At 47.9% G+C, this 16,429-nt stretch overlaps 1 protein-coding gene across 3 annotated transcripts in view; it reads right to left on the bottom strand.

Moving 5' to 3' along the window:
* The window catches only part of ADARB1 (adenosine deaminase RNA specific B1), a 214,814-nt gene extending 198,951 nt beyond the window's left edge, over positions 1-15,863 (bottom strand). Inside the window, exons 1-2 of one of the 3 annotated variants that reach the window (XM_064279567.1) lie at positions 15,784-15,863; positions 7,947-8,166 (exon numbers count right to left, since the gene is read on the bottom strand). The gene's annotated coding sequence lies outside the window, so the exon portion shown is untranslated. The remainder of the gene's footprint in view (positions 1-7,946; positions 8,167-15,783) is intronic. The other 2 variants (XM_064279566.1, XM_064279568.1) reach the window with 2 other exon arrangements.
* Positions 15,864-16,429: the final 566 nt, after the last annotated feature.

Raw genomic sequence — 16,429 nt, 5'->3', positions numbered from 1 at the left:
GTAGGTTCCTAGAAGTAGAATTTTTGGTTCAAAAAGTGCCCTTGCAGTTTTGTGAGGCTGAATGTGGTGTTTAATATGCCCAACGGTACTTCACTGGTTTTTTTCTCTGATGAATGGAAAAAAAAATCAAATACTGGGAAAGAGTTCACCTGTTGGGGGCCTGATAATGTACAGCACAGGTCAGTCATCTTTACAGACCCTACTGGCCTACCCCGACATTGATAGCCATAATACTTCCCGGTCACACTCTTCAAGATGTTCAAGCCACATCACAGATACCTCAGGAGCAAGCCATTGGAAATCCAACAAACAGTCTTCTCCAGAGTTACCAACGTCACAAAGAAATGTTTTCATCTTACGCCTCACGTCAAAAGCTCCTATGGACTCTTCAAGAGAAATGAAAACACATGTCCGCACAAAGATGTGTTCGTGAATGTTCAAGCAGTAACATTCGTATCAGCCGAAGGGCAGAGACAATCCAAACGCCCATCAACTGGCGAATGGATAAACAAGATGTGCTATATCTGCACAACTAACACTAAAGGGAACAAACCACTGACACGTTCTACAACATGCGTGAACCTCAAAAACATTAAGTGAAAAGAGCCAGGCGCAAAAGACTACACACTACATGATCGCGTTTATATGAAATGCCCGCAAAAGGCAAATTTTGGAGAGAGAGAAAACAGATCAGAGGCTGCTATGACGGAGGCAGAATGAGGATTAACTGCAAACAGACACATCTTCTTGCAACACAAAACTCACTGGCTTCCAATGCCAGGACAAATAAATCATGCCCTGAGCTACCTTTTGCATTATTTAACTTTCTAACCTCCTCTTCCCAGCTTGCTTTTAAGGCCAGCACAACTTACAGCTAACCAAGGGCCGTATAGATAACAGGCAGTCAATTTAAAGCATGGCTATTTAATTGATTTTTAAGAAGTGCATGATTTTTATGATGGTGTGGTAGAATTTAAAGGGAACCAATACAAAGAAAAACATCTCAGCACAAAAAAGTAAGTGGAAAAATGAAATTGTCAACAACACACATAAAAAGGCATCAAAATGACAGCACTAAACACATACTTATCTATAATTACGCTGAATGGAAATGGACTAAATGCACCAATAAAGAAACAGAGAGTCTCAGACTGGATAAAGAAACACGATCCATCTACATGCTGCCTACGAGAGACACACCTTAGACTTAGAGACACAAACTAAAACTCAAAGGAGGGAAAAAAATATATCAAGCAAACAATAAGCAAAAAAGAGCAGGAGTAGCAATATTAATTTCTGACAAAACAGACTTTAAAGTTAAATCCACCACAAAGGATAAAGAAGGACACTACATAATGATTAAAGGGACAATTGACCAGGAAGATATAACCATATTAAATATTTATGCACCCAATGGCAGGGCTGCAAGATACATAAAACAAACTTTAACAGAACTGAAAAGTGAGATAGACACCTCCACAATTATAGTAGGAGACCTCAACACACCACTTTCAGAGGACAGGACATCCAGTAAGAAGCTCGATAGAGACAAGGAAGACCTAATTGCTACAATCGACCAACTTGACCTCATTGACTTATACAGAACACTCCACCCAACTGCTGCAAAGTATACTTTTTTTTCTAGCGCACATGGAACATTCTCTAGAATAGACCACATATTAGGTCGTAAAACAAACCTTTGCAGAATCCAAAACATCGAAATATTACAAAGCATCTTCTCAGACCATAAGGCCATAAAAGTGGAAATCAATAACAAAAAAAATTAGGGAAAAGAAATCAAATATTTGGAAACTGAACAAATACCCTGCTGAAAAAAGACTGGGTTATAGAAGACATTAAGGAGGGAATAAAGAAATTCATAGAATGCAACGAGAATGAAAACACTTCCTATCAAAACCTCTGGGACACAGCAAAAGCAGTGCTCAGAGGTCAATTTATATCGATAAATGCACACATATAAAGCGAACCAAGCAGGAGACTGAATATGTTTATCCTACACAAGAGCCCAGAAAAGATGCTCTGTGTTCAGTAATACCTTCTAGATTTACTCATTACCTCAAATACCTGCTTTTCCTATGGGAGATAATCAATTCCCTCACACAGTTTCATTAGAGGAAAAAAAACAAGTAGAAATCTTCATTGTGGAATGATCAAATACATCATTCATTCATCTGTGGGTGAGAAGCATCTACCACATGCCATCGAAAAGATAAGAAGAAGGGGGAAAACCTAGAAGTCAGAAGGTATAGATTTTAACCCTGCTCTATTACTGGGTAGGAAACCATGGTGGCATAGTGGTTAAGGGGTATAGCTGCTAACCAAAAGGTCGGCAGTTTGAATCCACCAGGCGCTCCTTGGAAACCCTATCAGGCAGTTCCACTCTGTCCTATAGGATCCCTATGAGTCGGAATCGACTTGATGCAATGGGTTTGGTTCCCCACCTCCTTGGTTTTCTATTACTAGGTAGGAGCCCTGGTGGCACAATGGTTAAGACCTCAGCTGCTAACCAAAAGGTCAACAGTTTGAATCCACCAGTCGCTCCTCGGAAACCCTAAGGGGCAGTTCTACTCTGTCCTACAGGGTCACTATGAGTCAGAATTGACTTGATGGCAATGGGTTTGTTTTTGTTTTGTTTGTATTGCTGGGTAGTACTACCACATACTCAAAAGACAATTAGTTAGGAGACTTGAAACAGAAGTTTTAGTCTTGGCACATCCAAACACCAGCTGAAAACCTGATCCAAGTGATTTTTCTCTATAGGTTTTCAGTGATAGTAAAATACGGGGTAAACCTGTTCTCAAATTATTGCAGCTCTGAAATTCTAGGATTCATTCCTGAGTCCCAGGTCTTTCTGAATTAAGGATTTTCAGCTTCAACTTCCCAAACTAGTTTTCTGCCTGCAGGAAATAATTACTCACTATTCATTGCTTGTGCAAGGAACCCTGGTGGCACAGTGGTTAAGAGCTCGGCTGTTAACCAAAAGGTCAGTGGTTCAAACCCACCAGCCACTTAGTAGGAGTGAGATAATGGCAGTCTGTTTCCATAAAGATTACAGCCTTGGAAACTCAATGGGACAATTCTTTTTTTGTCCTATATAGTTGCTATGAGTTGGAATCAACTTGGCGACATACAACAATCTACTCTGAAAAGGAATATATTCAAAACGATCAAGGCTAATTAGTACACATTTAATATAATTAACTTCGATTATTCTCTAGGATAGAGTAGATATAAAGAGTCAAATCATTGCTATTTAAACTGTGGCCAAAGCATGGTTCTCGAAATTACCACCCCAGTTTGACGAAGACTGACTTCAGCCTGAACCTATAAAGTACGTAGAAGATCAGTACTACACGTGCCCCACCATTCACGGAGGGTCACAGTCAGAGCCACGGTCACCCAGCGTCTTCTGAATCTATGGTCTGTATCTGGGCAAGTCCCCTGAGGTGAGTCACTTCTCCTTAAGCTGGAACCAGAGCCTGATCTCCCTGTCTCTCACGCAGCCAGGATGCACCCAAGAAACAGGCTCCACCAACCTGACGCACCCACACAGGACCTCATCCTGAAAAGCAGCAATCTGAGAAAGCAGGTGCCCTGTAGACTCTATTCCTGAAAAGGGAAGACACTGAGACTTCGGGCATTATTTCTAGAAGGCACCAGTTGGCAGAGGGCCTGGTCCCACAGGGCACCAGGCGTGGTTCCTGACCTGTTGCCAAGCCTGATGCTCAGATCCTCGCACAGACCACAAGAGGCTACCTTATATCCTTGAACAAATTCTTTTTCTCAAGGAAACCAACTCACCTAGAGTAAGTTAATACTCAGCAAGGTAAAGAATTTGCACCATACTGTTCTTAACCAAAAATAAAAATTAAAAAAAATAAATAAATAAATGCATGAGCACTGCCCATAAGTAAGGACACGAGAATACAAGGCGACTCTCAAACGTCCTCTCCAGCATGACTGATGTATACACGTTAACAACTTTCATTTCTAACTTCATGATTTAGAACAAGAGGGCCAATTAAATATTAACAACCAGTTAACCAGTTGCCATCAAGACGATTATAACTCCTAGCAACCCCACACGTGACAGAGTGGAACTGTGCTCCAAAAGGTTTTCAGTGGCTGTGATCTTCCGGAAGTAGACTGCCAGGCCTTTCTTCTGAGGTGCCCCTGGGTGGACTCAAATCTCCAACCTTTTGGTTAGCAGCTGAGTGTGTTCATCATGTGCACCACCCACGACTCCAAATATTAACTATTGTTGAATTATTTTTAGTCAGTTATGATAAGCTCTAGATTTGAAGAGCTAAAGGACAATGCTCGCTCAATTTAATCCAGGACAGCTAACACAGAGAGTCCCCTAAAACAAAGAAAATACAGAAGGTGATCACCTCCAATTCTCTGCAGTGCTGCATTTTCTCATGGAGTTAAAATCCATTACTCCAGCTCCCTAGGTCCTGCCTCTGAGACCTGGTCCTAGCCCTGGTCCACTCCCATGACCCACCCCCCTTTCCCTACACCTTACCTCTCAGCAGGTACCAAGTAAAGAGGGTGGGGGAAGGATGCTTTTTTGCCGAGCTCTATCTCCTGTGGATCTTAAGCAGCCATGGAAGTGAAATAGGGCATCATCATCTACTTCTACACAAAGGTTCTATAAGAAGTGTTTGTTCAACAACTGCATGAATGACCCTTCAAACCACCTACTTAAAACAGTCTCCAAGAAATGGAATGAACCTTAGAAATCACCAATTCAACCTCCCTTGTTTTATCCTCAAGGAACCTGCGGCAAAGACAGAATGTTAACTGACCATCCATTTCAGACACAGGGCTGGCATCAAATCCCCAATTTCCTAAATTCTGATACACTTTTCTTTTTGTTCCTCCACTGTACAGCTTATAAACCCCACTTTCTCCGATTTTTAAATCTGTCAAGCCTCCTCAGTTGGATCACATACACCCACTGCTCACTTATTGACATGGTTAGGTTCCAAAGACCAGGTCATTATGCAAAAGTCAGCATTATGTGAAAACAGAGGATGACCATATCAGATCACAAAATGGAGGATGACTACATCATTACATAACTGCCAAATTACATCATTATATAACTGCCAAACCACTGAGAATCATGGCCCAGCCAAGCTGACACATAACCTTAACCATCACAGCCAGTATTACCCTCGCCTCACACCCTGGCGTTCTTTACTGCCAGACATATGTCATTTATGCGCAAAATAGTCAGATAGCTGGTTTTTTGCTATTGTCATAAACGCAAAACGTCAGATAACTAGAGACAGTTGGTAAGTGAGGAGTAGGTGTACGTGTTTCACTTAATTTGGTTCCTTTTTTCTGAAACCTCCCAGAATTATCCAAAGTACTCTCATTTTCATCAAGATATTGCTATAACTATTATTTCTTTATTAAGACACTATTATTGCTTAAGAGAACAGATCCCAATTACACATTGCCGAAAAGGGGTTAAAATAATGTTGACCGGACAGAGTTATGTTTTCAGGATATGGACTCCCTGTTTTCAACAGATTAATTTACTATAATGCACTTTTTGGTTTTCTAACAATTTTGAATGTTTTGTAAATGTTTCCACCCTGCAGAGAAAAGCATGGGAATCTGGAGATAATACAGACATATGGGGCATAAAGATATGACTGATTCACCAAGCACAATAGGAACACTGGGGGTGGGGCAGTACGGTAAGACAGAAAACACACACTTTAAGAGGCAGACAAATTTAGACTCAAATTCTGTTTCTATCACTTACTACCTACATAAAAAAAAACCTACACAGTAAGTAATAAAAACATATTCATTCATTCAACAAATACTGGTCACCATGAGTCAGAATCGACTCAACAGCAACATGTTTGCTTTAGGGCCCTGGGTGGCACGAATGGTTTGCACTCAACTACTAACCTGAAGGTTGGCGGTTCGAACCCATCCGGTGGCCCTGCAGAAGAAAGGCCTGGCAAACCTACTTCTGTGAAGGTGTCAGCCAAGAAAACCCCGTGGGGCTCAGTTCTTCTCTGTAACACACGTCACCATAAACTGGAGTCAACTCAACAGCAAAAGGCTTTTGTTTGTTTGTTTGTCTGTTTTTTTTTAAATATATGCTATGCATTATTCGGAAACCCTGGTGACATAATGGTTAAGAGCTACAGCTGCTAACCAAGATGTCAGCAGTTCGAATCCACCAGATGTTCCCTGGAAGCCCTATGGGGCAGTTCTACTCTGTCCTTTAGGGTCACTATCAGTCAGAACCGACTCGACAGCACTGGGTTTGGTTTTTTTGGTTTTTATGCATTACTCAGAGCCCTTAGGATAGCTACCTCAGGGAACAAAACGAGGATGATGCTGCCTTCCTGAGATTTCTGTTCCTGCCGAGCACGTTGCGTGTGGAACGAACGTGGGCACAGACAACGGAAATGGATGTAAGATAGCACGCTGTGTGCCAGGAGGTGAGAGAGCACAGGAGAATGGCTGGAGGGCTGGCCACCTCATCGGGGGAAGTGCCACGGACCGCTGGAGCCAAGGCCCTGAGCACGGGAATGAGCCTGCAGGGTGGATGGGGACAGTAGGAGGGGGCCTGAGAGGGGACCAGGGACCAGGGCGTAGAGAGCTGGAGACGCCGGGAGGACACTGTCTTGTCCTCTGAGACAGGAGCAGCCACAGGGTCTGAACAGCAGACACATCCCAGCTTAAACCAAGAGGCTCAGTCTGGCTGCTAGTGGAGCTGCAATGGAAGGAGACCAGAGGGAATAGGTCTGTCCGGAGGCTGCTCAGGTGACCCAGGCAGGCGTGTGCTCATCCATACAAGGGGATCATGACAGCTCTTCCTAACAGTAACCTCAAATCACTGTGAGGATTGTAACAGATTAAACTCTGTTTACCATGTCCGACACACAGTAAAATCTTAATAAACATTAGCTACTATTATCCAGCTTTCCCAGGAGTTACCAAACCTCTAAATATCAGTTTCCTGATCTAAAAAATAGGGTAACAAACCTCCTACATAAGGCTGTTTCGAGGAATAACTGGTACAAGTACAAGGACACCAATCAGTGCCAGTTCTGCCTAATCCAATTTTAAACACGCGTCCTTCTCTGCGAAGGAGACCTGGTGGCGCAATGGTTAATATTTGGCTGCTAATCAGAAATTTGGCGGTTCAAACCCACCAGTGGCTCCGCAATCTTGCTCCCATAAAGATTACAGCCCAGGAAACCCTTTGGGGCAGTTCTACTCTGTCACATAGCGTCGCTATAAGTTGGAATCAACTCGACGGCACACAACTTATTTGTGTGTTTTACAAATGATACATTACATCCTTCATTATAGATCGTACATAAGTACATGTAAATATTCTGTACATCACATACTAGAGGGAGAGGAATTTGCAGATGCAAGCAGAATCTAGAACAAAATTACAGATACAAATGAAGAATCTTCCCCTCAGAGCCTATCTTGATCCCTCCCTTGCCCTCATCTTCTAGGCCCAGCCCATCACCAAATCCACCATCCCACAACCAAGAGATACTCGCATTGCTCTCTTTTCTCCAGCCTGCCACCTCGGTCCATCTGGACCTTCTACCAGGCCCCCCGTTAGCCCACTCCCCACAGGCTACAGAAGTGTTCTTCCCAAGACAAGTCACAACACTTCAGTCCCTTACTTAAAACACTCCAACAATTCCTTGGCTCTGCCCCATGGTCCGCAAGACCCTCACCTCTCCAGTGGGCCCGAGACCTCTCCAGCCTTACCTTCCACTGCCCTCCCCATAATCACTGACACAGGCTGCTGGCCTCCCCTCCTCCCCCACCAAGAAGGAGCTTGGGCAGCTGCTCCCTCCACTGGACCGTCCTTCTCCCCTCTCTTTCAGCCTCAGCGTAAATACCTTTTATTGAGAACACCATACCTCAAGCTGGCACTCCCCTTGGGTGCTGTCTGCCTGGGCCCTGGTTTCCCTCTGTCACTCAGATATACAGAACGATGTCAAGGTGTGAGATGTGTCTTTGTGACCGTCGTTAGTCCCCTCCGCTGGAAGGCTAGCTCACAGACCCACAGAGGCTTTATCATCGTCACTCACCATGGCGTCCACACGCGATGACCCACACTGGGAAGGCATTGGGGAAAACCTGCCAATGGAAAGAGAGAGTGAAGTGAACGTTTCCAGCGCAGGGGGAACTGTTCTCCCCAGCACCAAGAACGAGAACAGAGGGAACGCCAGGAGGCCGTGAAATGTTGCCTCGCTTGTCATCCCGCTGGGCAAGCAACTGAGAGGCTCGGTATTTCAAAACTCCAAACCCAAAAAAATCGAGTGACCACAAACAGCACAAACCAAATTCTGGGTAGGTGAGATGTATTACTAATCCAAGAGGCAACTTCATTTAAACAAATACTGGTGCCCTGAATGAGCCTGGGCATCCACAGGCCGGAAGCCATGAATGGTAAAGCCGCAGGAAAGGGGTGGGGGTGAGGGAAACGGGACATCACCATTCCCTGCTTTGGCCAATCATGGCCTCACACTGATGCCCTCCTCCCCAAGGAGCAGCACAAGATGCCACCATAAGTCCCAGGAGCCACAAAACCCCCATCACCCTCCATGGGCTTTGGGAAGCTATTCCACTACCCAGGCAACTGTCTAGTACATTTTGCACTTGACACATCCCTTCATGCAGATCCAGCAGGTCTGGCTCCCATAGCATCAGTGCTGGAAAACTGCAGCCTCACCACACTGGCAGTCTGAATAAAGCCACAGAAAGAGCACTGGATCTTCACCCGACCACTCAGAATGAAGGAGGAACACCCACCTTCTCCAAACCATCCCATGGCGACATCCCAAGACAGCAGAGCACAACTTCCAACACCTGCCTTCCTAGGGGGAGAGGGAGCCTGGTATTTCCCTCTAGATCTTTAAGACACGAATAAGGCACCAATCAGGAGCCCGGTCTTGCTTGTCCCCTAAGTGGTACAGTTTGGTGGATAAAGGTGCTGATTTCTAGTTAAGTTAATGATACATTTACAGACATCTAAATGTGTTCATTTTTTTTGTTTTTTTAATAAAGAAAAATGCCATTTTCCCAGATATCAGTTCTGTAAGGTTGCCCCAAGGCAGCTAATGCTCCTAAAGCCCTAGAGCACTGTCCCTACTTTTCTGCACTGGGGACAAAATCATATTTTCTTACACCCTCCCCTCAAAAGGGCAGCAGTCTTTAAAAGAAAAAAAATTAAAGTGAATTGAGGCTCCTCCTGCTTAAAGACTGTGGGATCCCCTCCTTGTGGGATGGCTGTGCTCCCAAGCCTGCCCTCCTACGGCCTGGGATGAATTCTGCATGCTCAAGCCACAGCTTCTCCTTCTCAAGGACCTGGCTTCTGCCATCATCCTCTCTCCTGACATGTTGCAGATTTCTCCCCTCTCTCCTGGACTGGTCCTACTGGCTCATAAACATGCTATAATTTTTTTTTAATTAAAATAAAACAGAAAGCTTCCTTGAGCCCACACCCCCCTCCAGCAAACACTTCCTTACCTGCTCCCCTTTCAACAAAATCCGTTCTCCAAAGAATTCTCTCTACTTAACTGCTTAATGCTCTCCATTCCCCCATCCTCTCCTCCCCACCGCTCCAGAAACAGCTCACCAAGGGCACCTAAACCTACCTCCTATCAAATCCCAGAACGAAAAGTAACTGACCACTTTCTCAGCCTTGCACCACTTTTTTACTTGGATTCCAGGACACTAAACTCTCCTGGTTTCCTCCCTGTTTAAGGGACCCCTTTTCAATGGGCACTGCTAGACCCTTCGCTTCTGGTGGACCCTTTGCCTGATCCCCAGGGCTCAGTGTCCTCAGCCTGCTCCTCCTCTCTGTCAGCACTCACTACTCACCCTGTGGTTTCAAACACCAGCAATATATAAATTACCCCCAAATTTACCTATCTGACCCTAACTTCTTCTTGACCCAGAACTTGGATTTACCTACAGTCCCTATGCAAAAATACCTACTTAGATAACCAATGACTAAAATATGCAAATGTGAAACAAGGCCTATTTTAGGCACTTTGCATTAGCTCAGTTTATGGGCACAACAACCCTTTGAGATAAGCCACTATCATTCTTCCTAATTTATGTATGAGAAAGCTAAAGTACAGAAAAATAAAAAAACTTGCTCAAGATCATACATCTAGTAAATGGGGGAACAAAAACCCAAGGCGCTGTCTAGGTGCTGTCTGTGGGTGGAACTGCTAAGCTAAGCTGCTGCCCAAGAGGTGTCTCCAACTTCACGTGTCCAACACCAAAGTCCTGATCTTCACCCCAAATACCTGCTCTTCCCACAAACGTTGCCACTTGATAAACGGTGCCCATCAACCAACCTGGGATCATTGTTGGATGCGCTCTCTCAGAGCAAATCTACTGGCAAATCCTGCTGGGGCCCCCAGCAAACCACACAATAGTTCATCAACTCCAAGACGCACATTATTTCTGCATCTTAACAACTCTGAAATCTTAAAACTGATGGTATCTCACAATGCTGTTGGCAGCGAGAGTTGAGCTTTTTTTTATAAGCAAGTAATTATTCTTGCTCCAGCCACTCAAAGTCAATTGTTCGTCTTGGAGGCGGAATGGACAACCCAACCCTTCCACGCAACGGTCAGCAAATTGTTTCAGGGAACCTTAACACTTTCTAGTAAGATCAAGAAAGCACCAAAGCTTGCCGAATAGTTGTCAGCAGCCTGGAGTGAAAACCCCTGAGACAACAGCAGTGCAGCTTCAGGTGCTGCCTCACCCCAAGACCCCCGTGAGACGACAGGGAGCCATATTGTGGGGCGGGGGGGGGGGGGGGCACAGTAGATAGGCCCAATCCAAAGCTGAATTAGAAAAATTGGATTCTAAACGTGAAGGCTTTACTTTATTTCACATGCATTTTCCTTTTTTAGTAAAGCATAAGAGCAATAAGAGTGTAAAAGTCTATGTTAAAGTTTAAGAGCTCTTGTAAGGAGTTTAAGCTAACTGAGTGGTAAGAAAGCATTGTGTCATTGTTAACTGGCAACACTTTCCCTTTGTTAGTGGTACAAAAAAAACAATGACGCAGCTTACAAACAAGGGCATCTCACAAATGCTAGAGTGCAGTAACCCCAAGGTGATCTCACTGCTGCCGCCCAGGTTGGCCCAGGTCCAAGGCCCATGCGGCTCACCTGGACCCCACACTAGACTCCCAATTCAGGGCCCTGCTGCTGCTCCCGTACCCAGGAGAGGAGGGGGACCTGTAGCGGCACAGGAGTAAGGGCCATGCCCTACCTTTGCACTCACTGCACGACCCTGGCAAAGCACTTATTTGGCCTCTCTGCGACTGTGCCCCCAAATGTAACATGGGGAATAATAGTATCTACCCTCATGACTGTTATGAGAATTAAATTAATCAAGGAAGCATCAAAACTTGCAGAATAATTGTTCTGATTAATCAATAGAAGTAAAGGGCTTAGCATGGGCCAGGCACATCACGAGCTCCTAATAAGCCTTAGCTACGTGGCACAGCAGCCGGAGCGATTTTTTGTAAAGATAAATCAGACCGTATTCCCTTGTTCAAAACCCTCTCAAGTCAATTTTTTAAAAGGAAACTCAGGCCTCCCATCACACTTAAGAGTACAATATAAGTTCCTCACCACAGCCTCTATGATCCAAGGAGACCAGGCCTCCAGCCCTCTCCACTCTCATTTCCTGGCACTGGCCCCCACCCCACCCCATCCCACGCCCCCCGCCGTCTTGCAGTTTACCAGCACACCACAACCACAGGGAAGCTGAGGCCCCAGGCTCTTATTCCAGCAGCTCCCCAGGTAGCTCCCCAGGCAAAGAAGCTCACCCATCTCAACCGGCACCCCACCACTTGCCTGACTTGCTCCTACAGCACCATGTCCCCCTCCTCCCCACATAACTGAGCCCCTTGAGGGCACAGGCTACCACTGCTGGGCTGGCTCCTGTATCTCCAGCACCCAGGAAGGCATGAGGTGAATATCCGTGGAATCAATGCACGAGTGAAACAAGGCCAGGTGTGGAAATGCTTCAATCCTACTGTATTCCCCGTAAAACTACGAGGAGCCTTCAAGCTCTTGTCATTCCCTCTTCCCAAGCTGCCCTGCCCCCAGCTAAACCTTAAATCCATCACAAAGACTGGAGACCTAAAACCAGTCGTGCTTCCTTGTATACTCCTGGAACACACTGTACACGGACGGGCAGAAAGCCCAGACAAGCAGTACCAACCGAATCACAACTAACTTGAAATGATTTGTACTGTAGGTCCCAGGCCAACAGCTGTTAAACCAGGAAGCAAAACTCTGCAAGTCGAAGGCAGCGTGAAGCCTGCTGAGAAGACCTCTAGTTGTCCCTGTCCCATGGGGCGCAGGTGCCGGAAGGGGGCACAGCGGCACAGAATACACTCCGAATACAAAGTTATAATTGGAAAAATAAAGCTACTCAAAGAATAAGAATTCTTAATGATTTTAATATACAGTTATTAAATGAAATTCTCACTATTTGCCTCTTCTACCTCTATGACCATATTAAGTAAACGTTTTTTTGAACACCAATATTTGGTGGCACAAATGGTTAAATGCTGGACTAATAACTGGAAGGTTGGTGGTTCAAACCCACCCAGATGCACCTCGAAAGTAAGGCCTGCGCGCTTAGGGTCAGAAACGACTCGATGGCAACTAACAACGTTTCTATCACACCAAATTATGGATTTGGAAATTGACTGTTTAAAAAGCTGACACAGAAAACCATCAAGTATTCCAATAAAACTGGATCCCTCCAATTAAGCTTTTTAGTCCAATGCTAACCTTAATCATTTTTCTTAAACGAATTTCATAACTTTACCTATTAATCTCCAAAGTGAATTTTCTAACTGCCTCCTCCCTACTTAAACGATATTTTTTGGTCCTAAATACTTACATAGTTTATCACGGCATTCAAGAGAGTAAAACCTGGTTTTGAAATAAACGTTCAGTGAAAGAATTTTGATGATTAATAAAAATGATAAAGGAGTTGTGCTTACACTCATATATAAAAATATATGAATATTGCAGCACTGTTTATTATAGCAAATATTGGAAACAATCTATTTACATTAAAAAACACATACAACTACCCATATACACCCATCGCCGTCGAGTCGATTCCAACTCATACTGACCCTATAGGACACAGTAGAACTGCCCCATGCAGTTTCCAAGGAGCGCCTGGTAGATTCGAACTGCTGACCTTTTGATTAGCGGCTGCAGCTCTTAACCACTGTGCCACCAGGGCTTCCTACACACAACTAGGTATATATTTGGACTACTGCTAGGAGAATACCCAATCACTGGGTCACAGTGGTTGGAGGGGAACCCCACAGCCAGAGATGGAGTGCAAGGAAGTTTCACGTGCCCCCTCCCACCTTTTAAAGGTTGTAATGTGTGCATGTTTCTCTTTTTAAATATGTAAGTAAAAATGCTAAGGCCATAAAATTGATTAATAAAACAACAAGCAACCCATCCCAAACTGCCAGCTAGCTTTTCTAAACTCTATCTTGTTTGGTAAAGTCTCCCCCAAATGACCGAGAACAGGCAGGGCCCAGCACACAGAGATCATAGATCAGTATTTATCAAATGAATTAATTTCCTTTTATTCATTCATTTGACAAATGTAAGTATAAAGAATTTTCTTATCTCAAAAATCTAGAAGCAATTCAGATGCCTTAAGACATACAAATTCACAAAGAAGTGAAATCAGCCTGGGAGCCTGCTTGTTCGTGATGTTATCACTAAATAGCTAATGCTCCTCTGTCACCTCACAGAACCACTTCCCAAGCACACACTCCCGAGACACAAGTGTCCTCAGTTTCTCAGAGCCGGGCCAATTCTCTTTTTACCACTGCCCCCTGCAGAAAGACCTCCTTTCTTCCCTCCCAACCATAGCTTCGAGCCCATCCAGCTGTGGCTGAATACACTCAGTCTTGCAAACCTGGGCTTCTCATAGCAATCCTCGGGCACCCAGCAGTGCGTTACGCAGAGACAACAGGCTCCTTTCAAAGGCGGTGTGAATTCATCTCCACCAAGTGGGACTGCAGCACCCAGCTCGGCCAGTGTCATCCAGTGTTGATGTGGCCTCTACAGTGAGTGTCCTTGCTTGGAGGCCCTGCCCTCTGGAGGACACCTGAGCTGAGGTGCAGTTAATTCTCTTAACACCTGGAGGAACAGTACCACCCAGCCCTTTGCCTTTTTCTTTTCCTTCTCCTTTTCTCCCTCTTGGGAAACTCTCTGCAAGCAAAGATGGTAAAGGAGTCTCAGCGCCAAAGCGTCCATTTTCTGGAGAGGGTGCAGGGATTTTCACAGAGGTTAGAGATCAGGAAGACAGTAATCAGATGAAAATGAAGCTTTACATTACCTAAGGTATGCTTTTTAGACAATTCCAGAGTTTTGCAATTGTAAATTGGGGTGTAGCTCTGGGCAACACCCTTCAAAGAAACGAAAATAAGGGTAAATTTAAGAGGGAATAAACAAGCATTTCTATTCTCAGCAGAAACTACTGTTTCATCATCTTGATCATGGCACTAAGACCAAAGAAGGAACTTTGATACCACGCCACTTTTTATACTTCGGGGATGGAACGACAGTGTACAAGGGAAATAAAGCATCTTTATCAGAACAACCAAACCTGCTGGCTAAAAATACTAACTGCGAGCCAAACACCAGGTGTCGGTTTCCGAAGTATAAATCGGGATTCCAACACACTGTAGGATCCCGGACTTGTAAACTGGGACTCAACACGTTTTAGCGTCCACAGCCCAAGTTCACACCTCCCTCACACCCACCCACAACGCAGTAATTTTCCTACTGCTGATGCGGACACGTCAGAATTAACCTCGGGCCCCCGATCGCCTCAGACTGTTCCCAATCGCTCCAGACGCCCTACACCCGCAGCATTTCCCGGCCCCGCGGCGACAGCAGCCCTCGCGAACGCGGCGCCCTCCGGGGGGACGCGGGCGTCCGGGACGCAGCCTTCCCTCCCGAGGGCGCAGCCTCATCCTAGGGCACAGCCTCCTCGTGCCGCTCTCCTCTCCCCGGGGCCGCAGCCTTCCCTCCTGGGGACGCAGCCTCACCCCGGGGCGCAGCCCCATGCCGCCCTCCCCTCCTCGGGGGCGCAGCCTCATCCCGGGGCGCAAGTTCCCCTCCGCGGGGCACAGGCTTCCCTCCTGGGGGCGCATCTCCATCTCCACGGCCTCAGCCTACGGCACACACATTCCCTCCCCGGGGCGCAGAGCACCCAACGCGGACGCGGCACCCTCTGAAGCGGACGTGAGGCGCAGTCTCCTCCCGAGACTCAATCTCTCCTCCCCAGGGCGCAGCCTCATCCCGGGGCGCAGCGCATCCCGCGCAGACGGGGCGCCTGGGGAGAGAGAGCGGGGCCGTCCCGGGCGCAGCCTTCCTTCACGGGCGCCGCCACCGCCAAGCCCCGGACCCGGCCCGCAGCCCCGCAGCCCCGCAGCCCCGCAGCCAGCAGCCAGCAGCCCACGGCGGCAGCAGGGGCTCCGCGCTCGGGGGACGCTCGGCCCGGCCTCCAGCCACCTGCCCGGCCGGCGCTTACATAAACGCCCGCCACTGACGGCGCCCGCCGCCCGGCCAGACTCGGTGATGCCCGGGGTGCTGAGGTCCCGGGGCGCCGGGGTGTCGGGGCAGCCCGGGGCCCGCGCGCCCGCCCGCCCGCCCGTCCCCGCGCCCTCACCTCGGTCCGCACCGCCCGGGGACGCTCCGGGACGCCGCGCCGCGCCGGGGCTAGGGACGCATCCTGCGCGCCGGTCCGCCCCGCCTCGGCGTGTCCGCGGAGCAGACGGCGTGGCCCCGCTGGCCCGGACCTCCCGGCCGCCGCCGCCGAGCTGCCCAGCCGCCGGCGGCCCAGAGCCTCAGCCCGCGGGCGGCTCCGCCCCCCAGCCGCCCCCGCCCGCCCCCGCCGGCCGCCGCCCGGAGCGCGCACGCCGCGGTGGGCGGAGCCGCGCGACGCCGCCAGGACGTGCGCGCTCCCGCAGCCGCCTAGTAGTCTGGTATTGCGGCCGAATTTCGCAGGCGGCGGGGCCGGCGTTCGCTCCGACAGTCCTGCCTGCGGAGCGCCTCAGGCGGCGAGGCGGAGGCGGCGGGGCGAGGGCGCGGGACCGCGAGGCGCCGGGACTGGCGGGAAGGTCTGATGCGGCGGCCCGAGGAAAAGGGCGAGGACGGGCGGGGGCGGGGCGGGGCCTGACTTGAGGGGCGAGGGCGCGTGCGTGGAGGGCGGGGGCGCGGAGGGCGCGGGCGCGGAGGGCGGGGGCGCGGAGGGCGCGTGCGCGGAGGGCGCGTGCGCAGGCGGACTGCGGGCCGCGGGGGCGCGCGGAGGGCTG

The sequence above is a fragment of the Loxodonta africana genome, chromosome 2, assembly GCF_030014295.1.
Source record: "Loxodonta africana isolate mLoxAfr1 chromosome 2, mLoxAfr1.hap2, whole genome shotgun sequence".
In the NCBI taxonomy this organism is placed as follows: domain Eukaryota; kingdom Metazoa; phylum Chordata; class Mammalia; order Proboscidea; family Elephantidae; genus Loxodonta; species Loxodonta africana.
Note: the sequence above shows the minus strand (reverse complement) of the source record. Positions and strands in the feature narration are given on the sequence as shown.